Source organism: Coffea eugenioides, chromosome 1 (genome assembly GCF_003713205.1).
Source record: "Coffea eugenioides isolate CCC68of chromosome 1, Ceug_1.0, whole genome shotgun sequence".
Lineage (NCBI taxonomy): Eukaryota > Viridiplantae > Streptophyta > Magnoliopsida > Gentianales > Rubiaceae > Coffea > Coffea eugenioides.
Genome location: NC_040035.1, coordinates 2,638,994 through 2,656,752, shown reverse-complemented (window position 1 = coordinate 2,656,752; position 17,759 = coordinate 2,638,994). Strand labels below are relative to the sequence as shown.

Below are 17,759 nucleotides of genomic sequence, written 5' to 3'. Positions count from 1 at the left end.
CTCAGAGACAGAATAATCTAATGAAAGGGTGCTTCCTACAAGTATCTCTTGTATCTGATCCAACATACAGATATCACAGGATTACTAGATTCATCAGTATTGATTTTATGAGCTCGCACGAGTTGACAGATGATCTAAGTATCTACGCTCCACTAGTCTCCTGTTCTGTAGAAGAAGGACCAACAAAAGAGAAAAAAGAAAGAAGGTTAAACAAGATCAATCAGTGAAATAAAGACTATAGACTATTACAAATTAGAGATTTGGACAGGTCTATATAATTTTCAGTGAAACGGTTACATCTGGCTGGTGCATTTGATTTAGGTTTTGGTGTGAAAATGTACCAACCTAATGTTCTTGCATATTTTGTATTGTGGATTTTTTTCGTAGTTCAATCAATTAGATCTACATCCACCAGAAAAGATGAGCAAAATCTATTATAATGAAGACGAATATAAAATGTAGAACAAAATTTCTAAAGCCCCAAAACAAGAAAGTGACAATACAAGAGATTACTCAATATAACACAAAACAAAAAAAGATTTTTCTAATGAGCTATCATTTCTTGGGGCTGTGGTGGTGCGGTGCAAAGCTTCTAAAGTCTTTCTCTGTTTATAAGCTGGACAAACTCATCAAGGAAACATTCATAAAATTTGTTGATAATAGAGACAAACTCATCTTTTTTAGGAGATCAACACAGGAATTGCCTTTCTGGTAGGATTTGAGACTGCTTGCATTGCCAGTCACTACTTATAAGTTCCCAATTTTCTAACACAGGTTGAAAACTTATGATGAGCATCTGCATAATTGGCAAGTTGAATGTTCACATGAGAGTTCAACACAACTTCAATATGTCAAAATAGAGTTTTGAATGAGTTGAATCAACCTAAATACTTAATGTTGAAATTTTTGTTCATATAATTTATGAAAAGAGCTTTTAATGAGTCGAATCAAACTAAATATTTAGTGTTCAAATTTTGCTCATATGATATATGAACGGAGCTCAAGCTCAATTAGAGTATTATATACAAGTTGAACACGATATGTCATTGAGAGCTCTATGTCAAAGTTTACCATATGATATGTCATTTCGTGAAAAATTCAATTCATTGAGAGCTCTATGTCAAAGTTCCAAATGCCATGCCAAAGTGCTTACAATTCAATGTACTGTAATGATTTGATACATGTGAAATAAAAAGATAATTTGAAAAATATATTTATAAAAAAGTTAGAATTTTTCCGCGAAAAGCACAATCCAAACAAATTTGTTTATTTGATACCCAATCTCCTAGAAATTTGAACTGCCAGGCCCAACTATGGAATGACGCAATTCAAATTGGAGATGGGCATAAATGAGACTTGAGAGGAATGTGGAACCTTCTTGAAATACTGAATAATATCCCACCCGATATCCACCTTCAGAGGAATCTGGAATCCTTTAATCTGCTGGTGTTTTCATTTTGGCCATTTGACTTTTCATTCGGTCCATATTCATTGGATAAAAAAAAGAGAAAGATAAAAGTATCTATATTCACATTTTTTTCCGCTAGAAAAATTGTTATTGGCACTCAATTATTCATCAATGTTCCCTTAGTACTTATCTACCATGTTAATTAGTAATAACATCACCATTCAATCTTGCTACCAATTACTGCATTTCAATCACTATTTCATTATGAAATTGTAATTGAAATTAATATTTTAAGTATTTTTTATTCACACAAATTAAAAAATCAAGGAGTTATGAAGTAAAGTATGAATAATTATAATCTAATTAAAATTATTTTTTGTTAATCGTTATTTATCAATGTGTTTTCTAAATACTTATCTACGACATCCATTAGACAACAATATCCCTACTCGATCTTGCTATCCATTATTGCATTTCAACCACTATTTTATTATTAAATTGCAACCAAATTAAAAGTCTAAGTGTTTTTAATTTATTCAAGAAACTAAAAAATCAAAATAAGGAGATTACGTTAATAAACATATATTAAGGCAAGTGTGTTTGGATTGTACATTATTTGAGATATTTTTACTGTGACACTTTTTCTGATATGATGTATGTGAGATAAAAAGGTGATTGAAAAATGTGTTGATGATGCAATCAAATCAGTATGTGTAAATAAGGTGTAAATAAAGTGAAATAATCTTCAATCCACACACATAGCACACCAACAACATATTTGTGACATAAAGCATGAGTGTTTTTGATGTAATTAATTTTTTAAAAAATAATCTATTTAAACAAATCAATTTATATACTAAATTAGATCTTGTCATTTTTCTCTAAAACAATTTTATCTTCTTTATAAATTTATTTCTTAATTATATTTTTATCTCATATACATGAAATGATTATTGTACATTTTTCTAAAAAAAAAAAAAAAAAACAATTCGTACGGAGGTGCAAGTATTCAACCGGAAGTGTTGAGAAAGTTCCCTAAGCCTACGGGCTTTGACCATGCACAGCTGTCAAGGATTTTTTTTATATACTAAATTAGATCTTGTCATTTTTCTCTAAAACAATTTTATCTTCTTTATAAATTTATTTCTTAATTATATTTTTATCTCATATACATGAAATGATTATTGTACATTTTTCTACAAAAAAAAAAAAAAAAAACAATTCGGACGGAAGTGCAAGTATTCAACCGGAAGTGTTGAGAAAGTTCCCTAAGCCTACGGGCTTTGACCATGCACAGCTGTCAAGGATTTTTTTAAAAAATAATTTCAGTAAAAGAAAATGATTTCTATCGCACCCAAAAAAAAAAAATCTATAAATCTGGTGGCGACCACATTTCCTAAATCAAATAAACAACCGACTTTGGGGCAATACGCGTAAGGGAATCTTAGCCCGAGTCCAACGAGGATAAGAGCTCTTTTTAACCGTCCAGATCACGTAAGACCGCTTAATCCTAGCAGTTCATTCTCTTCCCAAGCATCTATAAATACCCCCAATCCCCGCTTTCCTTTCCAGTGGCCTTTTGCTTCCGTTTCGTTGTGTGGTAAGAAATCATCTGCTTTTAACTTCATCGTGGGTTTTCTTGGGATTCTACGGTTAGGCTTTCGCTAAATGAGATTCAATTGTTGTGGTTTTTTGTCTCAGCTGAAGGTTACGATCTTCGGTTGATGATTATCGCTAGGTTCGATCGTTGCTTCTATGGTTGTGATGATTTGATTAATTTGAAGCTTATTATCGCTAATTTTTTTTATAGCGACTTTTGAGATTTAATCATGGTTTTTTTTTGGCGGTTGATCGGGTATTTCGAAGGATTGAACGGGAAGGATACCAGTTTTTGCACTAGATTCGGTTTGTTTACGTGGTAATTTCTGGATCATTCCAATTATCGGACAAATTTGACATCAAATTTCCTTCAAAATTAGCCCTGTTTTGGTTCAAAAATAGCCCCGTTTTGGTTCTTCTTTCTGGTTTTCTTGCCGTGCTTCTTGTAGAATGATGGATTTCGGGCGGATGGAGTAGGAAGCAACTTTCTGTTGGATGGATGTGAGCGTAATCTGAATCTGGAGTTTTTATTTAATCTGTGGCTGTTATTGTTGTTGTGATTGCTGTAGGCGGTGCTCTGGACTTTCGGTAGTTTTGGCGTGTTGTCTATCCAGGATTGATGAGGAAGATTGAGTTTTTACTATTATTGGGTTTGTTAATTAGTAATTTCTCGATCGTTCTTTGTTATCAAGATTCGTCTTTTTTTCCTTGGTTCTTTTGATGTTCTCGTTGTGGCGTGGCAGAATCCTAGTCTTCGGTGGGGCTAAAAAAAGACTTTCTGGATGCGAATATCATACTACGACACCGGGAGTTTTTCCCTCGTCCCTTTTTTTTGGTTTCCTTTTTTATTTCCTGAAAAAATTAACTGGGGAGTCAATTAGCAACTGGCCTTATCTGTTGTATTGATTTAGGGGAGCTTGGATGCAGGAGGCTCTGGTCATGTTTTTTACGCTGCTATACTGGTTTGCAAGATTCCTGAAGTTTTCTCTGTCTTTGATTGTTTTCAGCTGTTTGATGCTGATTTGCTCTGTGAGACAGCGAGTTCGTTTTCTGATCTCCTGCATTTGTGTTGTGCAATATAGGGTTTCAGTGATTCGGAGTTGTAGTGACAACTGAGCCTTCCTTCCTCGGATGGTAAACTGTTTTGGAGGGAGTTATATTCTTCCAAACAATCTTGTGCTTTTGTCACCTTTTGATATCTGCAGACCTTTTCTTCCCAGGACAAACACCATTGAAATAGCTTCCAACCTCTCCATTCAATTTTGCCTCCACCTGGTTTGCTCCTGCTGCTGCGTTTTGCCCATTTGTTCTCTTTAGGCTTTTGAATTTATTTTGGTTCCCTGCCTTCTGTCTTTGGGAATGGTTCTCAGATGCTTAGGATCGTATCAATATGGTAATATTGATGTTGTCAAGTATTTCTTAGCTTTTAAATTCTGGTTCTTTTGATGTGATCTTAGAATGATGGAGTTCTGTGTATGAAAGTGAAAAGAGCTCTTCCTGGATGGATAGAAGCAAAAAGAACTCTTCTTGGATGGATGAAGGTGATAAATTGGGAGTTCTCTTCTGCCAATCAATTCTTTGTTTGTGTTCTTTGCCTAAAAATCACTGGCGCACGTTGGTAATGGCTTAACTATTATCTTCATTTTAGGGAAGTTTGGATCGGAGCATTTTCATCATGTTTGTTACCCTGCTATTCGGGCTTAACAAGATTTTGGAGGACCTCTATTTCCCTGCTTGTTTTCTGCTGTTTTGTTGAAGTTGATTAGGACATTTGTGGATTTGCTCTGCTTGTTCTCTAATTTCCTATATTACTAGGGTGTTGCAACTTTGGGTTCCAGTGATTTGTGATTCAAACTTGCCTTTCCATCCTCAGATCAAGGGCTTGTAAAATTTTTTGGAGGGAGTTAATTTCTCACCTACGCTAATTGTTCTTTTGTGCTTGAGGAATTTAGGGGGTTGGACACCATATTTATAATATAATTTGTCCGTGAATCTTTTTGGTCTGCAGCATGTCATGCAGAGTCAACTTTCCTGATCCACTCTGAATAGAACGGGTTGTAACCAAGTGCATAACTTTGCTATTCAACCGTTTATTTCTGGAAAAACTGTGTGAATGCTTTCAACCTACCCATTCAATTCACCTAAGGTTAGCATTTTTTTTTGGCTTTTGGATTTGATGGACTAGCTTAATCCAGTGCTTTTCTTTGGGGATGGTTATGTGCTGCTCAGTATATAACAGGAAGTAGATTCCGTCATCAAACTTTTGTATGGGTGGGGGTCCTGGTATTTTGCTTATGCAGCTTGATCTGAAGAAGAGTTAAGGCTATGCATATTGGTTTGATTGAATGGTAAATTGTTCAGAGTTTTTATTTGAGGATTATTCTTGGCTTTGTGCCAAGTCTTTTGATCCATTCCTTTATTGAGGGTGGTGATGGAACATGGGCTTTTGGATGCCATTTTTTTAGAATTATGGGATGTGATTCTTCGTGGAATTATGCAATGGATGTGAATGTGATCCTTGATTTTGCTTTCTGCTTTATTTTTGCATTGCTGTAGGCAGCAGTTCTGGTTTTTCAGCAGTCTCCCTATAGAGTGGATTGGTAAAAGGACTTGACGCTAATTACTGTGTTTTGTTCTTGGTGATTTTTCAAGATTTGTCTTGTCTTCTGGTTTTTTTGATGTCTTTCAAGAATAGTGGATTTCTGGTGTGTGGAGGCGAGAGGAGTTCTCTCTTGGATGGATGTGAATAAAATCGGGAGATTTCTTTTCAACCTGGTCTTTCTTTGTTCCCTCTGCCTGAAAAAATCAAGGTGGCGGTTGGTGATGCCTTCTGTCTGTTGTGTTGATTTTAGGGAAGCTTGTTGTAGGAGTGTTGGTGTGTTTGGTACCCTGCTAACGGGTTTTGTAACAAGATTTTGGATAAGCTTTCTCTTTCCCTGCTCTTTTTTTTTGCTGTTTCTTTAAAAATGATTTTCTCTACTTGTTCTCTAATTTACTATATCATTTTGTGTGGAATCTAGGATTCTGGTGATTCAGAGGTGTGGCCAAAACTTAGGTCTCTGTCCTCAAGATCAAAGGCTAGTACATTATTATAGAGGGGGATTTATCTTCTTATCTATGCTTATCATTTTTTTTTTTTTGCTTGAGCATTTTACAGGTTTTAGTACTTTTTGATGTCTGCAGACTATTATAAATATAATCTAGTTTTTTTGTAAATCTTTTCTTCCATAGTCCACCATGTTTGTAGAAATGTTATGCATTACTTGTTTTGTCAGTAATTGCTTGGAAGTCTTGTGTTCCTGATCCTCAAGGAAAAGGTATCACTGCTTAATCCCAGCGATTAATGGTTGGACACCTTCGACCTGCCCATTCAATTCACATGCACCCATTTTGCTGCTTATCCCATGCCTTATTTATGTCTGGGGAATGGTTCTCAGATGCTTAGGATCTTACCAGTTTGGCGATTTTGATCTTCTGAAGTATTTCTTAGTGCTCAAATTCTGCCACTAAACATGTTTTAAGGTAGGTTCTGGTGTTTTGGTGGTTCATCATGATCTGAAGTTTATGCTTGTTATATGAATAGGTTTGGGGTTATGGTAGGTAATCTAAATTTGTAAAAAGCTGGTGTTATTTGTTCATTCCATTGTCAGTTCTCATCTGTGTCAAATTTTGAATTTTTGTTGGCTTTTTGTGTTGCTTTCCGCAGTCAAAGGGAGGTCTCTGGGATGTGTCTCTTCGTGAATAAATTGGATGGGTCTGAATGTAATGTAAAATCTGGAGCTTTTACCTGGACCTCCAGGTGGTGTTTTGTTGTTGCTTTAGGTGGTGTTGCTGTAGGTGGTGGCTCTGGGCTTCCAGAAGTTTCTCTGTGGTGTTGATTAAGAATTGATCATGAAGGCCTGCACTTTCTTGCACTTTTGCAGTATGTTGAATACTTCGTGAATGGTACTCGTTCTTTTCTTTTTCCAAGATTGTCTCTTCTTTTCTGGTTCTTTTGGTGTGGTTGTCTTAGAATGCTGGAGTTCTGTATGGGCAAAAAGTGCTCTCTTCTCTTGGATGGATGTGGTAAATCGGAGTTCTCTTGTTTGTTCTGTTTGCCTTGAGATCACTGGTGTTTGTTGGTAATGGCTTCTCTCTTGTCTTCATTTTAGGATAGCTTGGATCAAAGCATTGTTATCATGTTTGTTACTGTGCTATTCTGGGCGAAAAGATTTTGGAGGAGCTCTCCCTTTCCCTACTTGTTTTCTGTTGTTTCCTTGAAATTGATTGAGAGATCTCTGGATGGTAGATCTGCTCTGTCTTATAATTTCCTATATTACTAGGGCTTCAGTGAAGGTGGTTCAACTTACCTCTCCATTCTCGGATCAAGGGCTAGTAAACTTATTTGGAGGGAGTTATTTTCTCACCTATACTAATTTATCTTTTGTGCACGAGGAATTTAGGGGTTTTGACACTATATAATTTTTCTGTTAATCTTTTCTTATTCTGTCTCCATTATTTGGTCTGGTGGTAATCCCTGCAGAGTTGACTTTCCTGATCCATGAGAAATAGATTGAGGTATAACCAAGTGTATAGCTCTGCTTATTCTCAACTTTTTTTTTTCTAAACCATCTATGAATTGTCTTCTGTCCATTCAATTCACCTATGTTATTGTACCCTATTGTTCTTTTCTTGTGTTTCGTATTTTGATGGATTAGCTTAGTCCAGGACTTCTCTTTGGGGATGGCTCTGCGGTGCTTGGTATCTAACGGGAATTAAATTCTGTCATCTAACATGTCTCTATAGGTAGTGTTTTTGGTGGTGCTGATTCATCATGGTCTGAAGAAGATTGAATGCTACATTTGTCAGTTCTGATAATATTCTAGATGATCTACAATTTTTATTTCATCTTTGTGCCAAGTTCAAGTCTTTGTTGGCTATTCATGTTTTCACTCACTTGCAGAATTCTACTGAGGGTGGTGACTGAATATGGGCTTTTGAGGTGATGATTCTTAAAAATTATTGGATGGATGTGAATGTAATCTGTAATCTGGAGTTTTGCTTTCTGCATCATTGTTGCATTGCTATAGGCAGTTGCTTTACTGTTTGTTCCGATCTTGGTGATGTTTCAAGATTTCGTTTCCTCTGGTTCTGGTTCTTTTGATGTCGTCTTTCAGGAATAGTGGACTTCTGGTTTGCGGAGGGTAGAAGAGCTTTCATTTGGATGGATTTGAATTAAATTGGGAGTTTTTCTTGCCAACGTGGTCTTTGTTCTCTTTCCTGGAAAATTCACTGGGGGTATTTGGTGACGATTTCTATCTGTTGTCTTGATTTTAGGGAAGCTTGAACGGGGACTATTGGCCATGTTTGGGATCCCTGCTATTTGGTTTTGTGATAAGATTTTGGATGAGCTTTTCTCTTTCCCAACCTTTTTTTTTCTATTTTTTTTTCATTTTCTTGAAAAATGATTTTCTCTCTGTTCTTTAATTTACTATATTATTTTTTGCGAGTCTAGGCTTCCAGTGACTTGGAGGTGTGGCGAAGACTTAAGGTCTCTATTGTCAGATCAAAGGCTAGTACATTGTTTTGGAGGGTGTTCGTCTACTCTTACCATTCCTTTCTGCTTGGGGATGTTACGGGCTTTGGTACTTCTGATGTCTATTATATAATTTAAATTTAATTTAAAATTTTCATGATCCCTTCCTTCCGTAGTCCACTATGTTTATGGAAATACCTTATGCATCAATCATTCTGGCAGTAATCACTCGGAAGCCCATACGGGCTTTGGTACTTCTGGTGTCTATTATATAATTTAAAATTTTCATGATCCCTTCCTTCTGCAGTCCACTATGTTTATGGAAATACCTTATGCATCAATCATTTTGGCAGTAATCACTTGGAAGCCCATGTTCCTGATCCTCATTTAAGAGAGCAGTGATTTGCGTATCACTGCTTAATCCCAACTGTTAATTGTGCTGTGACCTGCCCATTTAATTCACTTGCACCTATTTTGCTTCTCTATTAATTTCTGATTAGCTTAATCCCAGGCCCTTTCTTTTTGGGGATTGTTTTCTTGTAAACTATCTAATTCTGCGATTGAACATGCATGTATTGGCGGTTCCTGGTGTTTTGATGATTCATCATGATCTGAAAAGAATTAACATTATGCTTGGTATATTAATTAGTTTTGATGGTATGTATATAACCTAAATTTCTGGATGGTTGGGATTAATGGACAGCTCTGATATTGGTTTTCATCTTGGTGTCGAGTTTTAAGTTGGGTTCTGATGTCCTGGTACTCCCTTGCACAACTCTAGTCCTAGCGAGAGGATTGTGAAGAAATAGGGGTCTCTTGGATGATTATGTTATTCAGATATCCACGATATTGTGGTTTGAATCATGGAATCTCTTGATGCCATCCTGTTATTGTGTTTGTTGAAAACATCACTGATGCATTAGTCATGCTTTATAATCTGTTTAATTCTGCAGATTGGATTTAGGAGTTTTGGTCATGGTTTGGTTCTTAAGTAACAGGTTCAAGATAAATGTTATAGGCCTTATGGAATTGAATAGCACGGTGGGATGATGGTTCACATATATTTCTTCAATTTTTTAGCTTTTGATGGATGAATTCTGAATTACTCATGATGGTCGTCCAACTATGCTGTGTTTTCAGCATTTTTACTATTGAGTTCATAAAGTATTTGAAAGAATAAAGGGTGCATGGAAATATTTGGTTTGTCATGTTCTTCAGGGTGCATAGAAATAATTGGTTTGTCATGTTCTCCAGGGTCCAGTACAAGTTTTTGGAAAATTCTGACGTCAATTAGCTTCTTCATCTGTCAAAATTCTCTCTGTTGCTGTTTGATGTTATTGCTGTAGACTGACGGGGTGAATTATCAGAATTAGGAGATGCAAAGAAGAATTTCAATTTATGGTTCACCATAATCCTGATTGATTTTGCACATGTTGAATGTGATGTTGCATAACTGGTTTCCATTTAGGGAGCTTGAATTCAAGAATCTCTGGTCATTTTGTTACCTGGTATTGTGGTCTACATGATTTCGAAGGAGTTCCTCGCTCGTGTGGTTGTGCCTGGTTTTCTTTGTACAGCACTATAGTTTTTTAAATTATGGCATTCAATTTCAGGAAGAGCTGGGGGTTGAACTCGGATGAATGTTTTCAAGCCTGAATTTCTGCATTACTAATTCATACTAGTTGCATGCTACTGATCACCAAGAAATCGAAACAGACGTAGAGGTTTCTCATCCTGATCATTTGTAATGGTTATGTTTTGAGCACAATTGCAGTGTCATTTGTTTGTCCAGGTTTATTCATGACGGTGTTGTCAATATACTTTGAAGTTGCAGATTCTGCTTTGATAGCATGAGAGGAGTTTTGGTTGTCTTTAGCGAAGTTTGGTATATTCTGTAGCAAGCATTTTTATTCCATTGAATTTAAGATATCTTTACCTCAACCAGTTCTTGAGTTCAATATCCAGAAATTGGGATTTCTATTTGTCTCTCCTTTCAAGTTGTATAGATGGTGAAGATGTAGCGCTTCCTAGTCTACCTGGAATTTGATTGACAACTTTGAATGTGGAAAGAAACTTCTGATAGACTGGGGGGTGCAGCCTAAGATGTAACTCAGTATGGATTATCAAGTTCATGGTCATGGTCAAGTTGTTGGTATATTTCTTGCCGCCTCTATCGTTCTTGGGCTTTTGGTGTGTTGTAACTGGTATGCCCACTATTATAGACGAGGGTCAGAAATCCACGGTGGTCCTATCACCATTGAATACTTGCTGCTAGCCTCCATTATCTATAATTGAATGGAAGAAAACATTTGGTTATTCGCACTTGTAAGCAGATGCTGGTTCAGTCATGTTAGAACAGATGCATGCAATATCTGTTTTGGAAGTCATCGACTTACATACCACTGGTATTGCTATTGGTATTGTTTAGTCATGTAAGAACAGATGCAATATCTGTTTTTGTAGTCATCAACTTGCAAACCACTGGTACTGGTATTGTTTGTGAATTTCATTTCATACTTGAATTTTGTGATCCGCTGGTACATGGGTTTAGTATGCAATTTGAAGTGCATGTAACTGAATTTTGTTTTCTTTAGGGAGAAGTTATTGGACAATATTTTCTTATGGCCTTGACAGATATGGTGTGGCATTATGAGGTCCAATTTAAGATCTGCAATAGTTGTATGCATTGCTGTTTTGAGAGGGGGTTGCATCTTAACAGGCCCTGGCACAGGTCTATGTTCATAGAACCATTTGTAAAATGATTGAGAAATTGAGAGGAATCCAAATGCCTTGTTTTCAAGTATCGAAATTCATTAATTTCTTTGAAGTGTGGATTCATGATTTCGTTGGAGTCATGAAATGAGTGTTCCAGGGCAACCTTGTCATTTGTTGTGGATGATTTATCTGTGCAGCTTAAGCCCCTTGAATGCTATAGAAAATTAACTGTCGCCTAATAGTTTCACACAGTAGTAGATCTCCTAATTTGGAAGTTCATAACTGAGGGGTGGTAACTTAGTTGATTTATAGGTTAACTCTGCAGTTTAAGGGTAAGATTTGGTATGAAAACAAGTGAAGAAAGTTGGGCGGTTGTAATCGTGGTATATGTTTGGTCAGGTAACTTCAAGGTTGTCTAATGGGATTCAAGGCCCTTCTCCGTATGGAGACACACACACACACATACACACCCACCCACCCAAAAAAAGAAAAAAAAAAGTGTGTTATTAAGGAAAGGTGTGCTATTCGTACAGTTTCTTGTACTCTGATATAGATTGCTGCGGATGATGAATGATTATTGATGCACAAGTTTATTTTGCTATTTTTGTTAAAACTGATTACTTGAGATTGCTGTGTGGGGATGGCTTGATGGTTCCCTCGGCCTGACGGTCTTTTTTGACTTTGCTGCATCTGAGTTCGATTTTATTTTTGTTTTGTTTTGTTTTGTCGGAGATGCATCTATTGCAGCACTTTCTTGTCTGTGGTTCTTAATTGTGGCTTGCTTGTTTGTATGCTTGTGCTGTTTTGTTTGGTAGGATGCTTGTAACTCTGCCTGTCTCATCAGACAGCCGGTCCCAAGCCCGGGAAAAAAGAGGAGGGAAAGCCTGATCTTATGTGAGATAGCATTGGTCATTACTAAATATGGTTCTTCAAGTTTTACTAGAAGGTCACAATGATTGATGTGGTTCGGTTTAAGAGAGAAACACTACTGCTCATGTTTCTTCCGAGAGAACAAAAGCTATATGAAAGAAAAAGGTCGTTCTAGTGCGTATAATTTGCCTTGCCGTGCAGATAACTAGGAAATCATTGCCTAATAACTTGACAACTGAAGGGAATTAGTTTACGTTTAGCATTTCGGCTTTTATTATCATATAATCACTGTGTTGCTACAACTGGGCCGTCAGTCAGGATGGCCGAGTGGTCTAAGGCGCCAGACTCAAGTTCTGGTCCTCGTGAGAGGGCGTGGGTTCAAATCCCACTTCTGACAAACAACCGATAGAGTGACAGCAGATAATTTGGGCATGGTTATAAACTCCAAATCCTGTATATTTGTTTTCAGTCGAAACAATTTCTTCTTGTATAGTTCTTGAAGAAACCATGTGGATACGAATGCCTTTTTCCAAATACGGTGGTTCATTCTTTTCTTGGAGAAATATTTGGTGTAAACTATTTAGGAAGTTTTTAAATTATTTTAGTTAGTTACTTTTAGTCCGTCGTGTATTGGGATCGTTCTGTAGAATTTAGACGAGATCCAACATCTTTACACGATCAGATAAAAGCATCAAATGGAAGATAAATGTTTAAAAAGGCATTCGCATCCACATAGTTTCTTCAAGAACTATACAAGAAGAAATTGTTTCGACTAAAAACAAATACAGGATTTGCGTCGAATTTAACGATGGAGGAGTAAAATTGGACATACTTACTTTTGAGGAGTTAAATTCAAATTTAAAATATATTATTGATCAAAATTTAACAATCAAAGTAGTCTAAACCTACTAAATAGTTTATTCTTATTTCATTTTGGTGCGCTTAATTGAGGCATGGGCACAAAGGTGCATGTAATGATCAACTATTGTTGGGAGGTGAGAAAAATTTATGCACAACCATTTGAAAATTGAAATTTGTCATCAAGATTTGTTGTGCTCTATATATATATATATATATATATATTTGGTTAGAATGAGTATTGGTGGAAAAGTCTTGGTGGTGATGGGATGAAATAAAACAAAGGAGAAGATTGGCCAAGAGTCTTTTGCCTGGTTTCATGGCATCATAATAGTTGTAGGCACTTAAAATTCGAGTCTTAGGTAGTTCATGCCTTTCTTGTGTATGCCATTTTCCTTTTTTTCTTTTTTATTTATGTATTGACTTATTTCAGAAGTTGTTTATTTGTTGGCATAATGTTGCCACAAGGCTTTAGTCTACATTTGGGTGTGTCCTTATTTTTCATTAAAGGAATGCTACTATTGTCACACAAGATTTGTAGAAATTAGAGGTTTAGTATTACTAACAAAAGCATCCGATTGTTTAATTTCCTCCTAGATTTTTTTTTATGTGAGATAGATTTAAAGATAGTTTGTCTTTCATATTTTTTTGGGCATATGCACAGTTGCAAATATAAAGTATTACACATTTTGGAGGCATTTCTGAAATCTTTGAAAACAACTTCACTTTCTTAGTTTCGAATTTTTGAATGACAGGTTTACTCTTGTATCTTCATCTGCTGAGTCTAATAAATGGTATTGAAAAATATTTAGATATTCAATAAAATTGTTAAAACAATTGTGTTTGGTACAACCAAACTCTGATTACTTTCAATTTCTTAAGAAAGACCTCGGAAAAAAAATTCTTAAGAACAATATAGTGCTTACAAATGAAATCTTTGAAAACAATTTTACTCTCTTAGGTTTGAATTTCTTAATGATAGGTCTCTTTAATAATTATTGTTAATTAATCTAACATTATACCTAAAAAAAAGAATTTCTAAAATGATAGGAAGAAAGATTGTCCTTTTACTCCCATATCTTCAAATGTTGAATCTTTTATGTTTCTTTCTATATAATTAATGGTATTGAAAAATATTGATATCAAACAATTATGTTTGGTACAATCAAACTCTATGATTATGTTCAAGTTCTTAAGAAAGACCTCAGAAAGGAAGAAAAAAATTTTCAAAACCCGTCGGGTTTAACGAATCATTTGTTCGACCATCCGAATCAAACGGTTCAAAGCGAGTCATTTATAACTAATTCAATTGCTAAATCACTCGGTTCCATGATAGGTCCATCAGTTTGACCGGTTCAACCGTTGAGTTGGACCGGATTTAATAACTAGGAGATAAAGTGAAAGGATGTTTGTATGAAGAAATTCTTCGGGAATTAAATTTTTTGTATCATGATTTAAAGAGTAATATTATCATATTTGAAAATTCACTAAAAACTACTGTGTCTTCCTTCCTTTTCTGCCCAACTTTGGGTGGAAAGTTTTCAAAGAGATGGAGGGAAGTCAAATCTTTCCAAATATTTTCTTTTCGTACTTGTTTTTACTTTCAAACGATAGAAAAAGTTTTTTTATCCTTTCAAAACTTTTACTTTCTATTCATTTCCTTCTTCCCAAACTAGCGGTAAAGGTATCGCTTGAGGTTTACATCTTTCATAGTCTTTGTTCCTCGATCCAACTCTGAAGGTACTCGGAACTACAAGGATACAAGACTGAATTTTAAGTGTTTCGTAATTCTAAAGCCGCTTAGCTTTTCATAATTTCACGTCCTAAATCTAGTTCCGTCTATGACGGGAGGGAATCTACATATACTTGTCAATGTATTTACAGCAGAATCACAAAATCAACTAACTAGCAAGACAGTACATTTGGACAACATATGAACCGAGTTTGGTTGGTCTTGATATAGTTGGATGTACTGTCGATAAAAAAAAATAATAATAAGCAAACACGTTGTTTTAATGTATTCTGATGCCTTGGTAACAGGACTAAAAATCCTTGTGCAAACAATTGAGCATTTTGACAAGGGTGATAATTTAAAAAGTAAATATAATACAGGATGGATACATGTTTGAGTCTTACAGAATATTAGTAACCTTGACTTGAAAGGATAAATTCCAATTCTCATGAATTAAATGCTTTTCCTTGGAAATTATGTTAAGGCTACAATAGAAAATTTGGGCTTTATTTATTTAAATTTTAAACCATGAAAAATATTTTTAGACAAATCAAAATTTATCCTCCTGTAATAAAAATCTTAATTAGCAATCAAACTGTTGCATTAACCGTATTTAGATGCCTTGTTTCCAACTCATCTAACTGGATCAGATTTTAGGTAAACAAAATCAAGGTCCAAGTTTTGAATCCAGAATCCTATCCTAACCCATATACATCTTTGTAACTACATCTTAAAATTTTGGGACAATTTCAGAAACCTCCCCTGAGGTTTCTAACAATTTCACTGAGTTCCCTTGAAGTTTTTAATATTATACTTACTTCCCTTGATAATAGACAATGACTATAATAACCTTCATAATTTTTTAAAAAACAAGCCATTGATAAAAACGGGAAAAGATAACAGGAAAAAGGAAAATGAAAAAAGGAAAGCAATTCTTTTTGTCCAGATCATATATTGTGGCCAAACTATTTCAACTATGGCCATTAAATTGTAACATTTTATCACTTAAATATGCTAATCAAGATTGATGTCTCATTCTTTCTATCACTTAAATATGCTACTGTTGTTGAAGATGATGGAAACAATCATTACTGCCAACAACCCAATTATTTATATCATTGAACACAAAAAAACTATTGGATTACGAAAAAGAATAATTTGAAGAAGAAGTGATAATAGTTTGAAAGTTTGGGTGAATGTAGAAAACCATGGGGATGGAAAATATCAAGACATTATTGGTAGTATACAAGTGTATTCTTGACTTTTAAAAAATTTTAATGATAATTCATATTAAGAAAATTTAGATGAGGGCAATTTTGGGCATTCATATATGTTTTTGGTCTTACATCATCAAGGTGAAACCCTATGTTTTAGGGGAGGAATATGTAATTTTCAAAACGTGAGGGGAGCTGTCTAAAATTACTCTAAACCTCAAGGGGCATTCATATACTTTTTTGGTCTTACATCATCAAGGTGAAACCCTATGTTTTAGGGGAGGAATATATAATTTTCAAAACGTGAGGGGAGTTATCTAAAATTACTCTAAACCTCAAGGGAGGTTTCTGAAATTATCCCTAAAATTTTTATACAATTAAAATACCTTTTTACTAAAGCAGTTCAAAGCTACTATATATTGTAATTTTATCTTATGCAAATGACTTTCAATGATTAATTTTCATAAGTAATTGTTTAATTTAATGTAGAACTGTCAATAGAGCCAAGCAAGCAATAAGTTGGCTGCCAAAAGGGATTTGAAATCCCTTTTTGGACTCTAGATTGAGAGACTAAATCTCATAGTAGTTTAAAAAATTAAAAAAAAATGTGCTAGAAACCCTTTTGGTCTAGGTGAGTCCTCTCTCTAGCTCCTTATAGGCTTATACAACCTCTGGCTCATTATACAACCTATTTGAGTTTTCTTTCTCCTGTAAAATAGCATGATATAGATGTTGTCAATTAAATGAGCGAAAAGAAAAAAGTCAATAAGGCCAGGCTGGCTCGAAAGAAAAGGGATTGAGCCTTTTAAAATATTGGAACTGTAGAGTTTAAACTTAAATTTAAAACCCGATTAAAATGTGAGTCAAATTTCAGCCTCTAAAGCTCGGCCTGATTAAAGCCTAGGTGAATACACACACACACATACATAAAACACCTTCCCTAATGCTCTCGCCTTTTAAAACATTGGAACCAGCAGAATATATGATTTGCCAACTTACTAATATATAAGCTTAATTTTCTTTCAATTTATAGGCCGGCATTGATAATTTGAAGGTTTTATGGGGCAGGACAAATACATTTCGAAATGAAGCCCCTTATCCCGTATTTTTTTCCGACACATAGTTTTTACTCATCAACCCAAAAAAAGAATGAGGGACGAGTTGACGGAAAAATTCACTCATGGTAAATGAATTGGTATCAGTGGATTGTTTACTCATCAACCATCAGTGGATTGTTTACTCATACCCAAAAAAGTTTACTCATAAATGATAAATGAATTCGTATTTTTTTTCCGACACATAGTTTTTACTCATCAACCCAAAAAAAGAATGAGGGACGACAGTAAAAATAAACTTTCATTTCTTATTGCAGTTTTGAGAATTAAACCATCTTGACTTTCAAGAATTAAGAACGGGAAGAAGAAGGAGGAAAAAAAATTTAATTCATGGTCTATAATCCTAATGGTGAAAATGGCAAATAGCAAAGAACATGCTCACTTGTAAGCATTTTATCTTTCTTACAAACTTTCCTTTTTTTTTTTCTGAAATTAACTTTTTACCTAATCTTTTAATTTGATCAGCCACACCAACATGGGCCTTGTCGTTTTTTTGACAATTAGATTAGAAAAATTTGGGAATTAGGGTTTATTTTTTTGACACTTAGATTTATCATTTATGTTTGCATATAATATCAATATGAATTCATGAATTAAGGAACACGTATGAGTATGGCTTGTGTGTATGAACTATGAAATATGAATAGGTTATGACTTGTTAACATTTAAGAATTTCTGTACTTATATTATAATTTATATGTTTATTTAATTATATTATATTTTTTTTTATTAT

At 34.8% G+C, this 17,759-nt stretch overlaps 1 long non-coding RNA gene and 1 other non-coding gene across 2 annotated transcripts; both read left to right on the top strand.

Moving 5' to 3' along the window:
* The first annotated feature begins 3,001 nt into the window (after positions 1-3,001).
* LOC113762738 lies at positions 3,002-11,157 on the top strand. The gene is made up of 2 exons (XR_003467257.1): positions 3,002-4,548; positions 4,656-11,157. It is a non-coding gene; the product is annotated as an uncharacterized LOC113762738 (long non-coding RNA).
* A 1,263-nt stretch (positions 11,158-12,420) lies between these two features.
* TRNAL-CAA lies at positions 12,421-12,504 on the top strand. Its single transcript has one exon. It is a non-coding gene; the product is annotated as a tRNA-Leu (tRNA).
* Positions 12,505-17,759: the final 5,255 nt, after the last annotated feature.